This window comes from Physeter macrocephalus, chromosome 8 (assembly GCF_002837175.3).
Source record: "Physeter macrocephalus isolate SW-GA chromosome 8, ASM283717v5, whole genome shotgun sequence".
Taxonomy (NCBI): Eukaryota; Metazoa; Chordata; class Mammalia; order Artiodactyla; family Physeteridae; genus Physeter; species Physeter macrocephalus.
The window spans coordinates 91828754-91835073 of record NC_041221.1 but is presented as its reverse complement, the minus strand read 5'-3'; the positions used below and the strand labels follow the sequence as shown (position 1 = coordinate 91835073).

The window sequence follows — 6320 nt, the reverse complement described above, 5'->3', positions numbered from 1 at the left end:
GATTCAGGACATTCCATAAACTTACTTGATAAAGCAACAGCAGGGTTTGAGAGGATTCCAATTTTGAAAGAAGTTCCACTGTGGGTAAAATGCTATCAAACAGCATGGCATGCTACAGAAAAATAGTTCGTAAAGGTAAGAGGGAGTGGACAAGATGGCAGAGTATGAAGACCCTAAACTCACCTCCTCCCATGAGGACAGCAAAATTACAACTATTTACAGAGAAATTATTTATGTGACAAACCAGAGCACTAGCAGAAAAGATCTGCAACTAAAGATGTAAAGAAAGAATCACAACAAACAGGAGGATAATTACAATTGCAGAGGTTCTCCTCAAGGAGGAAGTGGTTGGAGCCGTGCATGTGGCTTCCCAGCCTGGGGGTCCTGCACACGGAAGATAAGCCCCAAGAATGACTGGCTCTGAAGGCCAGTGGGGTTTACTTTCAAAAGAGCCAGGGGACTGTGGGAAATAGAGACTCCACTGCTAAAGAGCACATGCAAAACTTCACATGCTCTGGGACCCAGGACAGAAGCAGTAATTTGAAAGGAGCCTGGGTAAGACACAACTGCTGATCTTGAAGAGCCTCGTGGAGGGGTAGAGGCAGCTGGGGCTTGTCCTGGGAACATAGACACTAGCATCAGCTGTTTTGAGGAGTTCCTTCTACCATATGGACACTGATGCTGGCAAGCACTATTTTGGAATCCTCCCTGTAGCTTATTTGTACCAGGACTCAGACCAACTCACCAGGATATCAGTACAAGTACTGGGATGCCTCAGGCTGAGACACAACTCCACCCACCAGCAGGCCTGTTGCCCTGAAACCCCCTGAGCGCACAGCCACCTCAGGACCTGGCCCTGTCCAGCAGAGGGCCCAGGACCTGGCTCCATATACCAGCTCTAGCCACGGGATTTCCAGGGCCCTACAGCCAGAGATCTGGACCTGACTCAGCCCACCAGCAGGCCAGGAGTAGCCCTGGGACCAGTCTCACCCACCAGTGTGTAGGCACTGTCCCCAGGACCCCATGAGCCCACAAACAGGCCAAAACACCAATTCTGGGACCACCAGGGTCCTGCAGTCAGAAACCCTGGGCCCCAGCTTTGCCTACCAGTGGGCTGGCAGTAGCTCCAGGACCAGCCTTACCCACCAGTGGGTAGGCACCAGCTCCAGGAAATCCTGGGTCCTGGTCCCACCCACAAGCAGACCAAAACACCCATTCTGGGACCCACAGGGCCCTGCAGCCAGGTAGGGCATGTAGCTCAAATGAGCAGAGAGTAGTGCGCTGCTGGGATACATAGGACATCTGCTACAAAAAGCTACTTCTTCAAGATCGGGAAACATAAGGAGCCCACAAAATACACACAAATAAAAATAGCAAATTAGGTAAAATGAGGGGACAGAGGAACATGGAAATGAAGGAATAAGATAAAACCCCAGAAGAAGAATGAAGTGAAATAGGGATAGGCAATCTACCCGCTAAAAAGTTTAAAGTAATAATCATAAGGATAATCAAAGTACTCAGGAGAAGAATGGATGAACACAGTGAGAAGATTAACAAAGAGAAGATATAGTCATTGACCTCGGGCGGCAGCGGCGGGAAGTGGCTGGGGCTGGGCCCATTGTCATCTCACCCTTCAGCCCCGAGGAACTCATCAAGCACCTGGCCTCGCTGCAGCAGAACAAGTTTGTAGGTCCAGCTGGAGACCTACAAATTCAAGTGCAAGGCACTGAAGGAGGAGAACCGCGGCTTGCACAAAGCCAGTGTGACCATCCAAGCCCAGGCTGAGCAGAAAGAAGAATTCATCAGTAACACTTTATTCAAGAAAATTCAGCTTCGCAGAAGGAGAAAGAAACCCTTGCTGTAAATTACGAGAAGGAAGAAGAGTTCCTCACTAATGAGCTGTCCAGAAAATTGATGCAGTTGCAGCATGAGAAAGCTGAACTAGAACAGCATCTGGAGCAGGAATTCCAGGTCAACAAACTGATGAAGAAAATTTAAAAAGTGGAGAACAATACCATTTCTAAGCAGCTTACATTAGAACAGTTGAGACGAGAGAAGATTGACCTTGAAAATACTTTGGAACAGGAACAAGAAGCACTAGTGAATCGTTTCTGGAAAAAGATGGAACTTGAAGCTGAAAAGCGAATCCTGCAGGAGAAATTAGACCAGCTGGTGTCTGCTCCTCCATTGTCTAGAGACATCTCCGTGTAGATCAACCCTCCAGAAAATGTGATGCGACACATCAGGCTTTTAAAGAATGAACTGGAGAAGGTGAAGAAGCAACTGAGTGCTGCCCAGTTACAGCATTCTGAGATAATGACGCAGTATTTGGAGGAGGAACTTCACATGAGGGAAGAGGACCTGAGAGGAAGCTGCAGAGGGAGATGGAGAGGAGAGAGGCCCTCTGTCGACAGCTCTCAGAGAGTGAGTCCAGCTTAGAGATGGATGATGAAAGGTATTTTAAGGAGCTGTCTGCACAAGGATTAAGACCTCACATTGTGTGCAGCCCGATCCCTTACACACCTTCTCCCAGTTCAAGCCGGCCGATATCACTCAGTCTCTCGTATGCAAGTCACACACTTGGTTTCACGCCACCAACTTCACTGACTAGAGCCGGAATGTCATTACAATTCCCCAGGTCTTCACGTGCAGCATATGGGAGCATTCCACGGTATCACAAGGCCTTCACTGCAGAGAAGCAAGTCCTGATAAATTCAAATGGCCCACGCTGCCTCCGCCTCACAACACACAGACCCCTGTCCAGCCACTGCCACCTCCATCTCCACCACCCATGCAGCCCGCAGTCCCCTCAACAGCCACCTTGCAGCCTGCCCCCTCGCAACAGTCAGATCACCACCCCCTCCCAGCCTTAATGCATGTGCTTAGTCCGAACCTCACATCGGCACGCGTTCTTGTATAGTGGAGCCGAGCCTTCGACTCGACGCCAAAGGCTTCCTTCCCTGGCATATGGATGTGACTTATTTGCACTGAGGTTATCTAGGCTTCACTATTCATTATGTTGTAAATGTGTGTCGGAAACGCAGCCAGTGTTGTGGGTCTACAACACTACACGGATGACTTTTTCCTTCGGTGTTTTACTTGAATTTACATGTGTGCACATTCCCTGGCTGGGACGTCGGCTGTTCGACTGTTTGGTAGTTCAGCAGCAGTGTGCGATTTTCGCCTGGCCCCAGAGCTTCATTTTCCTGGCTTTTAGGTTGGAAAATAAAAAGGGATATCTTTTTATATTTTTCCGTGAATTTGCAGAAAATTACTGAGCTGTTATTACCCCTCCCCTCCCATTATAATGGTGTTTACCCAGCATACCAATAATTCAGCACTACAATTCAGAACTTTGAAAAGCTAGCACTCAGTATAAAATGGGAAGTTAGATGGATCAGTGCCAAAGACAATGCTCAATAGAGCTTTCTACAGATACACTTTGTATGGAGTATTTTCAGTATATCCCAACGTCCATGTTTCTTGTGAAACAGATTGCCTAAAGTACTGGATCACATGGCTATATCTTTTCCACATGCATGGGATTGATAATTATTGTATATCCAGGTGTGATTCTTTCTTTATCCTTGATGTTAACCTCCTCAAACTGGACCCCTCTCACATGAGTCGATAACTGTTGTCCTACCCACCAGTGGTTGCTATGACTGATTAGAAGGTGCTGTGTGATTTCAGCCACAGAAGATAGTGTGATTGTAACAAAAACAGCTATTTCCCCTTTCCATTCTTTACTTGTGTTTCCCTAAAATAGAGTTCAAACAAATATTTTAAAGGTGCAAAATACTATTAGAAAATACTATTTGAAATAAACGTTATAGGAATATCTTGGCATAATGGCCACAAAATACTTTATTGCTGAGCACATTATCACTGAGGACTGCCTATTTCGCCCAGTAAAATCGAGTGCAGTGTACAAAGAAGTATATCTTTTTTTTTTTTTTTTGTGGTATGCGGGCCTCCCTCTGCTGTGGCCTCTCCCGTTGCGGAGCACAGGCTCCGGACGCGCAGGCCCAGCGGCCATGGCTCACGGGCCCAGCCGTTCCGCGGCATGTGGGATCCTCCCAGACTGGGGCGCGAACCCGGTTCCCCTGCATCAGCAGGCGGACGCGCAACCACTGCGCCACCAGGGAAGCCCCTAGAAGTATATCTTGAATGCATTATTACCGTTCATTTAGCACAAATAAATTGTTTGGTTTCACTTTAAATTAGAAAAAAGAGTTAGAAGATATACAGAAAAAGCAAACAGAGATTAAGAATGCAATAACTGAAATAAAAAATACATTAAAAGGAATCAATAGTAGATTACACGATAGGGGAACTCCTCAGCAAGCTGGAAGACAGAGTAGTGGAAATCACTGAACCAGAACAGAAAATGGAAAAAAAGTAAAGAGAAATGAAGACAATTTAAGAGACCTCTGAGACAACATCAGGCATACTACCATTTGCATTATAGTAATCTCAGAGGGAGAACAGAGAGAGAAAGGAGCAGAGAACATATTTGAAGACATAATAGCTAAAAACTCCACCAACCTGGGAAAGGAAACAAACATCCAGGTACAAGAAGTACAGAGAGTCCCAAACAGATTCAACCCAAAGAGGATCACCCCAAGACATATTATAATTAAAATGGCAAAATTTAAAGAGAGAATATTAAAAGCAGTAAGGGAAAAGCAACAAATTACACACAAACAAACTCCCACAAGGCTATCCGCCGACTATTCAGCAGTAACCCTGCAGGCTACAAGGGAATGGCACAATGTGTCTAAAGTGATGAAAGGAAAAAAACTACTACCAAGAATATTGTAGCCATGAGGGCTGGCATTCAGATTTGATGTAGAGGTCAAAAGTTTTACAGATAAGCAAAGTTAAAAGAGCTCAGCACCACAAAACCAGTTTTATAAGAATTGTTAAACGGACTTCTCTAAGTGAAAAAGAAAAAGCCACAACTAGACACATGAGAATTATGAAAGGAAAAAGCTAACTGGTAAAGACAAATACATAGTAAAGGTAGTAAAGCAACCACATATAAAGTTACTAGGAAGGTTAAAAGACAAAGGCCACTTTTATTCAACATAGTCATGAAAGTCCTAACCACAGCAATTGGACAAGGAAAAGAAAGATAAGGAATCAAAACTGGAAAGGAAGAAGTAAAACTGTCACTGTTTTCAGGTAACATGATACTATACACAGAGAATCCTCAAGTTGCCTCTCACTATGAGAGATCATCAATAAATTTGATAAAGTAGCGGTATACGAAATTAATATACAGAAACCTGTTGCATTTCTATACACTAACAATGAACTATCAGAAAGATAAATTAAGAAAACAATTCCATTTATAATCATGTCAAAAGAAAAAATTACCTAGAAGTAAATCTAATTAAGAAAAAAAATCCTTCATGAAAAAAAAAAGTCAATCAATGCAGCAAACTTTATTGTATTATTTTAAGACTTGCCACAGCCACCTTAGCCTTCAGCAACTGTCATCCATCAACATTGAGGCAAGACCCTCCACCAGCAAAAAGATTATGATTGCTGAAGGCTCAGATGATGGTTAGCATATTTTAGCAGTATTTTTTTAATCAAGTTATGTACATTTTTTTTAGACATTCTACTGTGCACTTAATAGACTACAGTGTCATGTAAACATACTTTTATATGCACTGGGAAACTAAAAAATTTGTGTGACTCACTTTATTGCCCACTTTATTGTGGTGGTCTAGATCCAAACCTGAGATACCTTTGAGGTATGCTTGTATTTATTTTCCATTTGTCAAGCTATTTATAGTTTCTTTCCATTTTGTCTTACTCTGATTTTTTTTTTGGGGGGGGGGGTCTCCCCTCATGCCTTGTGGGATCTTAGTTCCCTGACCAGGGATTGAACCCAGGCCCAGAGAGTGAAAGCACCAAGTCCTAACCATTGGACTGCCAGGGAATTCCCCATTTTGTCTTATTCTGGATTAAATAATGTTTATTATTTTATCCTTCATTAGCTTCTTATTTATATATTATTTTCACCACAGATTAAAACATGTATTAATGCTTCATTATTGTCTACTATAAATTAGTACATATGTATGAAAATATAATGAAATCAGAACACAATAACTCTGCTTCTCATCACTTCAATATTTGTGTATTGTTGTCATGAATTTAATTTTGCATATAGTTTTGACCCAATATAAAATTTATAATTTGTAAGTCAATATCCATGTTTATTTACTTATATATTGACTCTCGACTTCTCTACATTGCTTTTTATCTCTTTCTGCGTTACCATGTTTTTGTTCAGGATCATTTTC

At 43.0% G+C, this 6320-nt stretch overlaps 1 pseudogene; it reads left to right on the top strand.

Annotated features, from left to right (window-relative positions):
* The first annotated feature begins 1023 nt into the window (after nucleotides 1-1023).
* On the top strand, nucleotides 1024-3217 carry LOC102986220 (coiled-coil domain-containing protein 6-like; annotated as a pseudogene).
* The last annotated feature ends 3103 nt before the right edge of the window (nucleotides 3218-6320 follow it).